This window comes from Bubalus kerabau, chromosome 1 (assembly GCF_029407905.1).
Source record: "Bubalus kerabau isolate K-KA32 ecotype Philippines breed swamp buffalo chromosome 1, PCC_UOA_SB_1v2, whole genome shotgun sequence".
NCBI classification, from domain to species: Eukaryota; Metazoa; Chordata; class Mammalia; order Artiodactyla; family Bovidae; genus Bubalus; species Bubalus kerabau.
Window position 1 is genome coordinate 142,192,577 of NC_073624.1, and position 13,046 is coordinate 142,205,622.

Sequence of the window (13,046 nt, forward strand, 5' to 3'; positions counted from 1 at the left end):
AACTGGAATAAGTCCTTCCTTTTCCTTTCTAGGATCCACTAAATGTCTCAGCCACCTCCCCCCTTTTCAGGCAATGTCTTGTTTTCACACCACCATGGCCAGGCTACTGGTGGACAGCAGGCACTTGAATCTGACCGTTAAGATTGTGGGTCCTTCTTTAGGCCTCAGGCTCTTTCCTAAGCCAGCAAGATGGGTCAGGTGACCTCTCAAACCTCTGATAATTCTAATACCCCATGGTTTAGGCCATAGTAGATTATTCTACCGAGAAGGCAATGGTACCCTACTCCAGTACTCTTGCCTGGAAAATCCCATGGATGGAGGAGCCTGGTAGGCTGCAGTCCATGGGGTCGTGAAGAGTCGGACACGACTGAGCAACTTCACTTTCGCTTTTCATTTTCATGCATTGGAGAAGGAAATGGCAACCCACTCCATTGTTCTTGCCTGGAGAATCCCAGGGACGGGGGAGCCTGGTGGGCTGCCGTCTGTGGGGTCGCACAGAGTCGGACACGACTGAAGCGACGCAGCAGCAGATTATTCTAGTGATGTGTCAGGCCAATTAAGGGGATGATGAATTGACACTTTCAAATCACATCACTCCCTTGATTTCTTATGCTTTTCCTGCTTTGTTTCTTATAGTTTTATGTAGGAAATAAATAGGGGATATAGTACATTGCATTTGGCCAAGTAAATAAAGAAAAAAGTGGGAGGGGGGTGGTGCTTCCCGGGTGGTACTGATGATAAAGAATCCGCCTGCAATGCAGGAGACCCATATTTGATCCCTGAGTCAGGAAGATCCCCTGGAGAAAGGCATGACAACCCATTCTAATATTCTTGCCTGGAGAATCCCATGGACAGAGGAGCCTGATGGGCTATGGTCCATGGGGTCTCAATGAGTTGGATATGACTGAAGTGAGTTAGCATACATGCGTAATAAAAATAGCTAAGACTTAAGTAATGTGCCAGTAATAAAAATAGCTAACACTTAAGTAATGTGCCAGGGCACCACTCTAAATGCTTTACAACATACTGATTCGACTGAGGAATATATTACTGTTATCATTATCCCCAGTTTACACGGGGGTAAACTGAGGCTCAGAGCAATTAAGTGGTTTGTCCAAGGTCATACAACCTGTACATGTCAGAGCCAGGATTATGAACCCAGCTTGGCTCTGGAATCTGTACTTTCATCACTGTGCTGTGTTGCTTTTGAATTGTGTTATCCAAACTGTTCCTGATAGAGCAGCCTTTCTTCAAGGAGGTAAAGCTAGGAGAGCCCATTTTATCAAACTGGGAAACTACTCAGAATCCAGAAGCTTGAAGTCTCTGTTTAGAAATGTTGCTGTCTCAGATTCTAGAAACAATTCTCTGCTTTGGCCTGAAAAGCTATCCAAAAGATATGCCTTCACATTTCCTTAACCATCACTTCTTCACAGATCAGCAGTGGGATGGTTTTAAACACAGGGCAAATCAAGCTGGTGGAGAACCTAGTTAAGAGAGGCACGGACTTCCCTGGGGGTCCAGTGGTTAGGACTCTGCGCTCCCAATGCAGGGGGCCTGGGTTCAATCCCTGGTCAGGGAACTAGATCCCGCATGCTGCAACGAAGACCTGGCACAGCCAGATTTAAAAGAAAGAGAGAGAAAAGCAGAATGTCAGTCATTCAGCTTCTAGCCCAGGAAGCTGTGCACCTGCAGGGAGGTGCTTCACCTCTCTGGATCTCAGATGTCTCACTCAGAAAGTAAAGAAGTGAAAACAGATGACTTCCAAGGTCCCTCGCCTCCCTGAAAGAGATTCTTCCCTCAGCCACACCAGTTGTTGGCAATGAAGTGATAAGGCAAATGACAAGCAAGTTTTGACGGTGCTCTGAAAGCAGACACCAGACATGTAAATTCAGATCCCAGGAATGTGAGAGAAAGCTCTGGCATGGCCTTCCTATTTCAACAAACAACTAATCAATGCAGAAACAGCCAGGTCGTTAAAAACCATTTTAATTTTCATTTTCAGACTTTGTTCATAATGGACCCATCCTTCAAATGATCTATTTTTTTCCCGCAGTTCATCCCAGACCCAGGAAACAGAGATAAGGAGGGACCATTCCCCCTCCACAATCTTTCTTCACATTCCACTTTTCACATTTGGTGATACAAATAAAACCTTTAAAATACTCAACACAAAACGTTTGAGACTTCCAAAGTTTGTGAATCATAACATATCATCGATCTGTTCAAAACTTGACAAATAGACGATAAGTTCCCTCGTTATACCTCAACATCTGATGAAGACGCACTCAATAAATATTTGTTGATTAGTAACAAATGTGTTGATGGAAAGTTCTAATCATTACCAGCGAAGAATCAGGCTCACGTATGTGCTGATTAAACCTCTGATCGCTTCTTCTGGGTTCATCACAAACTCCATTCATCCTCCAACAAGGAAGTGAGACTCCCTTAACTTTTAGCTCAGACAGATTTTACCAGAGCATGTGATGCTCAGACTGCCTTCCCACGTGTTTCACTGAGGAACAGGTAAGAAGGACCCGGCACACAGACACCAATACCTAAATCCTTAAGACTTGATGAGGGTTTGGTGGATTATCCCCCAGCCCTCTTACGCATTTAGTTTTGTAACCGCCAAGAGGTCAGAGCCAAAAGGGTTGAAAAGTAAACGAAAGTGCCCGGGGGGAGGAGAGGAAGGGCAGGATCATTAGCGAATTTAGGAAGTCACAGTACAGCGGCCAAAGCTGACGTCTCTGAAGAACCCAATGTTCTTGCTTTGAGGGACACTGGATCTCAATGATATTGCCACCTGGCTTGGAAAAGCCTGCCTTGTGCAAGCCAGGAGACGAGAATCCATTATCTTAGTCTGTGTCTTTGTAATCATGACACCGGGTCCGAGTAGCCCAAGGGTCTTTTCTGCATGACTGACAAACATCCAAATCAGGCTTGAACCGTGAGTGAACTTGAGAGTGAGGTCTGATGGGATCTATGTTCAATTCAAGAGGAAGATTATTGGTTAGGCTAAAGAAGATCTTTGCTTTAAAATCATCATTTTCGCTACCTGAAGGTAGTAAGTGGCCCTGGACCCCTGTAGGATCTAGGGAAGATGATCTGTGGGGAAAAAAATTCCCTTTGGGAATTTAAGCACATCTCAATTACTCCAAGCACCTGTTAGCCTTACAAAGAAGGCAGGGTTCCTCACTTGAGACCTAGCCTAGGTTAGGAGGGTCGAAGCCTGAATTTTAGTTTTGATGAGTAGAGAAAGCCACACGGCCATTGGCTAAGCTTCCATCCTCAGCTGAGCATTCTTCTCTTAGAAATAATCACAATAACTGTCATAATTCCATCCATAATTGTATCAGTGTATCTATTGTATATAAATATATGTATAAGTGTATCTTCTCAACTTCTAAAACAACTTCCCAAACAGCATCTCATTTGTATCAACCCATTCCACCTCTCTTTATTTTAACATGGCATTCTGTGTTCTTTTTCTTTCTTTGTGTTCAGCCAGTTCTAAAATCCTACTCAGCTTTCTACTGTGGAGCACTCCATGGCCTCCTCGAACCTACCTGGCTTAAGAGAACAAAGGATTAAGAACAGTTCTGTCCTGAGGAACTTTCTGCAAAGATGGAAATATTATGTTACCTACACGGTCTGATAGAGTAACTGATACCACCATATAGCTACTGAATACTTAAAATGAGACTAATGTGACTAAGGAACAAAGTATTAAATTTTACTTCATTTTAACTAATTTGAATGAAAACAGCTACACAGGACTACTGATGCCTGGATGGGACAGTGCAATTCTGAGGACTTTTCACAGCACTGGAAAGAAAAGATCAAACTGTCAGTCATCATTCCTGACTATCGACCATCATGCTACTGATTTCCACACGTGGAAATGAAAAGATTTTTTTTCAAACTTTAAATCAAACGTGTATAGTCCACATGGCTTAATAGCTGGGGTTGTATGCTTTTTCCTCAAATGCAAATATGGCTCAACACAATGTGCGGCAGTAGCAACTTTATTCTTTGGCAGGGTCCAGGGACCTTCACATCCCTGCTGGGAGGGCCCCATGCTCTCAGGCTTATGAATTCTACACCCTGCACCCACACAGCTCGAGACTTCTAAAGAGTGCCCTTTGTCTCCTTGGCTTGTGTGTCAAGGAGGCAAAGGGTTCTGCTGCACGGCAATTAATCAAATGGTCCACTTCTACCTTTGATCTGGGAGAAAATAGTCAAGATAACATTCAGGAGGAGAAAGTGAGAGACAGAGACACGGAGAGGGGAGGGAGAGGAGAAACTGTGCCAGAAAGAGAAGAGGAAAAGGTAAGGTGAAAAGAGAGATAGATGATAGGAAGGGCATGGGTATTTCAAAGAGTCCAGCCTCCATTCTCTGATCCGTCTTCTTTTAAAAACCAGGATGTCTCACGCTACCATGGCAAGTCCGTTTCCTACTACTGGTCAAATTCAAGCCCCCAGCTATCTTAACTCAGAAGAAAGGCCTCATAAAGGCTTATTGGAAATAATACGTTTAGACATACCTATTAACTTCCTACTCCAACACCCGTACGTCTAGTTTTCACTCAGGTCAACAACGGGTGTACTTAAAGGTGGCACTCAGAAACGTCCTGACTAGGAGAGAGCACTCCTCGGAAAATATGGTAAGCCTGCTGGTCTCTGAGAGCTCCTGGAGACATTTAAACTTTCTTTATCCTGACTGAAAAACCAGAAATCCATGATTAACTGCAGAGAAGGCAGGAACTAGTAATCATTTATGATTAACTACAATAGTATAGTAGCAAAACTTTGCTCAAGGTCTTGCAGGGTTTACCTTTAAATGAACTTCTTTACACAATGGTTGGGTGGAGGGTAGCCCTAAAAAAGAGAGAATTGAAAAAGAAATGGTGTTATTTTGTTCAACTGAAGAGAAATGAAGTATTCAAAAACAAGGATTATATGGGCATTTGTTTTGCTTTCCTAAAAAAAAAAAGAGCTATAATATGTGTTCCTTTTGTACGTCTTAAAAACATGTTAGGGACACACTGAGCTGATAGATATGAAAAATTATGAATATTCCACTCAATAATTAAGCATGTCTTCTTTTTGTTGGCCTTTTTCGTGACAGCATTTCCTGCACAATCCCTTTTAATCCAATTCTTTGATATTTAAAAAAAATGGAGATTTCTCTAATTGATTCACAGAAAAACTTTATTTATCCAGAGGAACTGAGAAAAGTTAGGCTTGGAGATATGAGCTGGTTTTTTTTTTATGAGGTTACTGAGCAGCAGCAGCAGCACTGAGTTGGCCTTACAGGGTAAATGACTTAGAGATGCAGCAAATTGATCTGCAGGTTTCTAGAGAACAAACGTGATGATTTCACTAGTTGGCATAAACATACAGACCCAAACACACTTACCCTCTCGACAGTTGTGAGGTCAGCTCGATTTGGGGCCAGACTAACGTTATAAATGTTCTAAATGAGGATCCCAAGCATTGTGGGTTCTCTAAAACACATCCAGTTTTCCCAGACCAGACATTGGAGTCTAGTTATATCTGTCACAGATGAATGAGTTTGTTCTTGGCCTGGCCTATCCAACTCAAACCCCGTAGGAACCTCTTTGAAAACCACAGAACATCATTCCATGCTTGATTTTGCACTAAGATCTTTCAATGGATTGAAACATACAGCACATAAGAGCAGGTGTTCCCAGCTCATGGCCCAGCTCCACGGCTGAGGAGGCCGCAGAGGGCATGTTATTCTCATTAACAATGCACCATCTCCACATCTCTTCCTGAAACAGGCTCTCCTTGTTTCAGACAGGAGAATAAGGACTGAGGCGGGCAATGTCTTGACCACTCCATCTCCCAGAAGAATGCTTAAGTCAAGTTAAGTCACTCACTCAGTCGTGTCCGACTCTTTGCGATCCCGTGGACTGTAGCCCACCAGGCTCCTCCATCTATGGGATTCTCCAGGCAAGAATACTGGAGTGGGTTGCCATTTCCTTCTCCAGGGGATCTTCCCGACCCAGGGATCGAACCCAGGTCTCCCGCATTGCAGGCAGATGCTTTAATTAATACATGACTGCTTACTAGAAACCTTCAGAAAGTCCCCAAAATGTCTTGAGGGCAAATCTTATCCTTGATCTATTCACACCTACCTGATCTATTCATACCTACAACCCTGATCTATTCATACCTACACTGATCCAAACATGTGGGAAAATCTAATGGGTATTTCCAGTGACCCTGGATTACCAAACGGAATTTTAGATATCATGGTGTATGATGAATGGCTGGGATGGTAGGGAAGATTTCCAAATTCAGAGGGCTCAGGGACTCATTCTACTTCTCTAATTTACAAATGAAGTGCAAATTTTGGTCCACTGGTAACTTATACAAGCTGACAAAATAACATCCCTTTCCAAACATTAGCTGCTGCATCCGCTCTGGACAGTTGCTAACCTAAAGTGCTAAGTAACAATGAAACGTTGCAAAATCACAAAGACTCACGCTGTCCATTTGCCTGGGATGTCACGTACAGCACTGAGAAAGAATGCCTCCTGTCACCGGTCCACCCACAGCCTTCACTGCCGACTTGGGGGTGGGGTGACTTTGCAGGCATGGAGCCCTGTACCCAGCTCACTCACGCCACAAGTCTTTCTTCACATCAGCCTGGCTAGCTGACTCCAGGCCTCCAAAAATGGGAGGAAAAAAAGTATCACTTTAATCAAAAGAATTCATAGTGCTGCTTCCAGATACTTTATTCCCTTTGCGCTTCAGTTGCTGTAACAGGAAAAAAAAAAAAGGGGTGCTGCTCCACGAAGTATGAGAGAAAATGACAAGACCACATGAGGGCAAGAAATTAGAAGGTGCGAGAGTCTTTGTTATGAAAACAATTTGTTCTAGAAAAATAATAACACTTATCAAATGCATACTACATGCCAAGCACTGGACATACATTATTTCATTTACTTCAAATACATATTGCCCCGAGATATAGGCATTTGATCTCCGTTTTATAGTTGAGGAAAACCAACTTTTTGTTCAAAGTCACAAAGAAATTGACTGAGAAAGGCAGGGTTTGCATCTAGATAATCTGACTCCCAGGCCTGGCTCTTAACCACTCTGCTGTAACAGCCAGATAGTGCCCCATGAGGGCTCCTTTTAACCCAGCTGACATCTTTTGAGCAAGAGAAAATCTTTTCTATGTCATATTTCACAATTACCCACCATTACATTTTAGGAGGTCAGTCCTCCAGGAGGCTTTCTCCTGGCTCTCTCCCTAGGGACCAACTCAGGGGGAGTCATGTGGATGAGAAATCAGACATCACCTGCATGGCTGCAAAATAAAAATTCCTGCATGTGGCAATGAAGATCGAAGATCCTGCATGCTGCAACTAACGCCCAGTGCAGCCAAACAAATAAATAAATATTTTTTAAAAATCAGACATCAGTCACAGGTGACTGGCACAGGTTCACAGGGGCCAAGTTAGGCCAGATGAAGGTCAACACATTTTCTTTTTAATTGAGGTTATTAGTCTGCTCAATCAGGGAACATGGTATGTCTGATTTTCATCTAGATATTTGGCCAAATCTCTCAGGATATTTTGGTAGACAGGATGGAAAATGTGGTGATTAGAGTTGTGGGAAACTGTCTTCCCTAAAGAAGATCAATTAATGGATTGGTGTCAGTCTCAGACACCACTGACCAACATTTTTACAACCACCCAGACACTCGCCAATCCCACAGCTGCTTCCACTGCCCTTCTCCTGGTACCTGTCTCTGCTAGACCCATCTACGTGTACCCTCCACCCACACCCCAAGCTTTATTTTCTTTCGTCTTTGGTCTTTGACTCATGTGATTTCCCAGGCTGGAACACTTTTTTTTTTTTTTTAATATTTTTAAAAATTGTATTGGAGTATAGTTATTTCTTGCCTGGAAAATCCTATGGACGGACGAGCCTGGTAGGCTCCAGTCCGTGGGGTCGCTAAGAGTCGGGCACGACTGCGCGACTTCACTTTCACTTTTCACTTTCATGCATTGGAGAAGGAAATGGCAACCCGCTCCAGTGTTCTTGCCTGGAGAATCCCAGGGACAGAGGAGCCTAGTGGGCTGCCGTCTATGGGGTTGCACAGAGTCGGACACGACTGAAGTGACTTAGCAGCAGCAGCAGCACCATAGTTGATTTACAGTATATGTTTGTTAGTTTCGTTGACAGGAAGGTTCTTTACCACTAGCACCACATGGGCAGACCCATAAAGTCATGTGGCTGTAAAAAAACAAACTATGTGAGGACACATGATTTTAACAGCACGTGTAAAAAAAACATGGGATTTTTAAATGACTATGAGTTGAATGTGACTGGGCCACCCAAAAAGATACGTATTTTCAGTCCTTATGCTTGTGTGGTTGCTAAGTTGCTTCAGTCATGTCTGACACTTTGTGACCCTATGGGCTGTAGCCCACCAGGCTCCTCTGTCCACGGGATTCTCCAGGCAAGAACAATGGAGTGGGTTGCCATGCCCTCCTCCAGGGGATCTTCCTGACCCAGGGACCAAACTCACATCTCTCGTGTCTCCTGCATTGACAGGCAGGTTCTTTACCACTAGTGCCCCCTGGGAAGCCCACAGTCCTTGTAGTTAGGAGAGAAATATCTAGAAATCATGAGTTCTGAGTTGGTCAAACCACACTGAATACTATGACTATTTCAGGTGTCATTTTTTAATACAAAAAGAAAAAAAAAAATGACCAAACAGACTTCACTTAGAAGAAAAGAATCAGAATGAAGAAAATTGAAAATCAAATTACACAAAGAATGGCAAAGTACCTTGGGTTGTTCAGGCCAAACAAGAACAGTTTAGATAGAGAGCATGATTGTTGTCATGTGGAAAGCAAATTGACCTTGTTCTGAATCTCTCTTGAAAATAGGATCAGGGACTTCCTTGGTGGTCCATGGCTAAGACTCCGTGCTCCCAATGAAGGGGGGGGCCAGAGTTCGATCCCTGGTCAGGGAACTACACCCCACATGCCACAACAAAGAGTTTGCAGGTCCCAACGAAAAGATCCCTGTGCCACAACTAAGACCCAGCACAGCCAAATAAATAAATTAAAAAAATAAGTAGTTTCAAGAATAGAGAAGGCACTGGCAACCCACTCCAGTGCTCTTGCCTGGAAAATCCCATGGACGGAGGAGTCTGGTAGGCTGCAGTCCATGGGGTCGCTAAGAGTCAGACACGACTAAGCAACTTCACTTTCCCTTTTCCCTTTCATGCATTGGAGAAGGAAATGGCAACCCACTCCAGTATTTTTGCCTGGAGGATCCCAGGGACGGGCGAGCCTGGTGGGCTGCCGTCTATGGGGTTGCACAGAGTCAGACACGACTGAAGCGACTTAGCAGCAGCAGTTTCAAGAAGGAGGAGGCACATGTATACCTATGGCTGATTTATGTTGATGTATAGCAGAAACCAACATAATATTGTAAAGCAATTATCTTTCAATTAAAAAATAACAAATATTGAAAAGAAAGAAAGAGTAGCCTCGGCAATAGAAGCTTAAGGTGGGGAGGAGAGATTTCCAGCTCAAAAGGAAAGTAATTATAATGGGAAATAAGCTGTTAGAAAGTGGACAGAGAGAGGGGCTCAGGGTGGTTGGGGACATATTTATCCCTCAGTGAGTCAGTTCAGTTGCTCAGTCATGTCCAACTCTTTGCGACCCCATCAATCCCAGCACGCCAGGCCTCCCTGTCCATCACCAACTCCCAGAGTTCACTGAGACTCACGTCCATCGAGTCAGTGATGCCATCCAGCCATCTCATCTTCTGTCGTCCCCTTCTCCTCCTGCCCCCAATCCCTCCCAGCATCAGAGTCTTTTCCAATGAGTCAAATCTTTGCATGAGGTGGCCAAAGTACTGGAATTTCAGCTTCAGCATCATTCCTTCCAAAGAAATCCCAGGGCTGATCTCCTTCAGAATGGACTGGCTGGATCTCCTTGCAGTCCAAGGGACTCTCAAGAGTCTTCTCCAACACCACAGTTCCAAAGCATCAATTCTTTGGCGCTCAGCCTTCTTCACAGTCCAACTCTCACATCCATACATGACCACAGGAAAAACCATAGCCTTGACTAGACGGACCTTTGTTGGCAAAGTAATGTCTCTGCTTTCAAATATGCTATCTAGGTTGGTCATAACTTTTCTTCCAAGGAGTAAGCGTCTTTTAATTTCATGCTGCAATCACCACCTGCAGTGATTTTGGAGCCCCAAAAAATGAAGTCTGACACCGTTTCCACTGTGTCCCCATCTATTTCCCTTATTGCCAAATTCAGACTTAAATTGAAGAAAGTAGGGAAAACCACTAGACCATTCAGGTATGACCTAAATCAAATCCCTTATGATTATACAGTGAAAGGGAGAAATAGATTTAAGGGCCTAGATTTGATAGACAGAGTGCCTGATGAACTATGGAATGAGGTTCGTGACATTGTACAGGAGACAGGGATCAAGACCATCCCCATGGAAAAGAAATGCGAAAAAGCAAAATGGCTATCTGGGGAGGCCTTACAAATAGCTGTGAAAAGAAGAGAAGTGAAAAGCAAAGGAGAAAAGGGAAGATATAAGTATCTGAATGCAGAGTTCCAAAGAATAGCAAGGAGAGATAAGAAAGCCTTCCTCAGCAATCAATGCATAGAAACAGAGGAAAACAACAGAATGGGAAAGACTAGAGATCTCTTCAAGAAAATTAGAGATACCAAGGAAATATTTCATGCAAAGATGGGCTTGATAAAAGACAGAAATGGTATGGACCTAACAGAAGCAGAAGATATTAAGAAGAGGTGGCAAGAATACACAGAACTGTACAAAAAAGATCTTCACAACCCAGATAATCACGATGGTGTGATCACTCACCTAGAGCCAGACATCCTGGAATGTGAAGTCAAGTGGGCCTTAGAAAGCATCACTCTGAACAAAGCTAGTGGAGGTGATGGAATTCCAGTTGAGCTATTCCAAATCCTGAAAGATGATGCTATGAAAGTGCTGCACTCAATATGCCAGCAAATTTGGAAAACTCAGCAGTGGCCACAGGACTGGAAAAGGCCAGTTTTCATTCCAATCCCAAAGAAAGGCAATGCCAAGGAATGCTCAAACTACCGCACAATTACACTCATCTCACACGCTAGTAAACTAATGCTCAAAATTCTCCAAGCCAGGCTTCAGCAATACGTGAACTGTGAACTTCCAGATGTTCAAGTTGGTTTTAGAAAAGGCAGAGGAACCAGAGATCAAATTGCCAACATCCGCTGGATCATTGAAAAAGCAAGAGAGTTCCAGAAAAACAACTATTTCTGCTTTTTTGGGGCTTCCCTGGTGGCTCAGAGGTTACAGCGTCTGCCTGGAATGTGGGAGACCTGGGTTCAATCCCTGGGTGGGGAAGATTTCCTGGGGAAGGGAATGGCAACCCACTCCAGTACTCTTGCCTGAAGAATCCCGTAGAGGGAGTCCACGGGGTCTCAAAGAGTCAGAAGCAACTGAGTGACTTCACTTTCTTTCTGCTTTATTGACTATTTATCCCTAGAAATCTTCAAACAAATCTTCAACCAAATCGATGCCCACTTGGCACCAGGGATTTTAAGAACTGAATGCAAGTTTAGACTTGATAACCTACACAAAGACCTTTCCAGATAATTCAGGAAAGAATCTATGGTCCTCATATTTCTGCATTTCAGTAACATCCTCAAATTTACATGTTTGAGGCAGCCACATGGCTCAGTCCCATAAACCCTGAGCTATTTTACTTCTACGTTGTCTTGTCTCACCTAATGCCTCATAGCCTCATAAACTAAAAGGTAGGAGAACCCAGTTTCTAGTCCCAGATTTGTTACCGGTTAGTTGTGGGTTTATCATCTCGTTTAAGCTCAATTTCTTCCTTTGAAAAATAAGGAAGTTTGGGCTCATTACCCCATTTAGTTCTTTTCACATTAAAATTCTAAAGCATTAATGATTCTCAGACTTTGTCCTCAGACCATAAGCATTAAAATCAGCAAAGAAGGCTGTTTAACATGAAGGTACTTGGGCCCCATCATATTAATAGAATTCAAGGGGAACCCAAGAGCATGAATTCTTAGTAACGCACCATAAATTGTTAACATGCACGCTGAAGATCCAGAAACAACCCCTAAGAGGCTGTGTGCCCTTGAGATTGGAACAACAGAGAAGCAGAATTCAGGCACAGGAAGGTTCATTCAGTTGCCCAAAATCTCAAAGTACAACCAGAGTTGTTCCCAGAAGAAAATAAAACGGATTATTTCCTATTGTCTTAAAGGACCTGAAGACTTAAAGTGAGGAGGTATGAGGAGAACTAGAATAGTCTCCAAGGTGTGTCTAGTAGAGCTGGAAAAGCCCCAAACCCTGTCTGGTGAGGAAGGAGTCAGAGCTTTGTTAACAAGAAGCAGCCTTACATCCTGCAAGCCTTCGAAGTAGGTGTGGCCTCCAGGCTGCAGGAAAAAGTGGAATGCGCAGGGTTGGTCCTGCAGGGTTGAACTGATACAAGTCAGGATTTGAAAAGCTGGGAAAACAGAAAAGCAAGTAGTGCTTTTAACTAAAAATGATCCTCGGCCAGGCCCAGATCAGCAAGCCTCTGACTCTATCATAGGAATGTTCATTATTTAGAAATAGCCCAGCAAAATATTTTTATTTTCCTCCCCAGTTCCAAGGCCCCAGAGAGCTGTTTTCCAAAATCGCCACAATAGGGACTTTCCCTAGTGGACCAGTAGCTAAGACTCTGAACTCCCAGTGCAAGGCTTCTGGGTTCGATCCTTGGTTAGGTAACTAGATCCCCCACACTACAACTGAAGATCCCACGTGCCACATCTAAGACCCAGTACAGCCAAACAAATAAATACTTTTTTAAAACATAAAAAAAACAACCAAAATTCCCATGACACATTCTTGATTTGAAGACCTACTGAAAATAGTAGAGTTCTTTATTTGAATTGGAAAAGAGGAGTTGGTTTTTGAAAGTCCATTTGGCTGCAGACCCCACACAGATG

At 43.4% G+C, this 13,046-nt stretch overlaps 1 non-coding gene across 1 annotated transcript; it reads left to right on the plus strand.

Moving 5' to 3' along the window:
* The first annotated feature begins 1,506 nt into the window (after nt 1-1,506).
* Nucleotides 1,507-1,579, plus strand: TRNAG-CCC (transfer RNA glycine (anticodon CCC)). Its single transcript has one exon. It is a non-coding gene; the product is annotated as a tRNA-Gly (tRNA).
* Nucleotides 1,580-13,046: the final 11,467 nt, after the last annotated feature.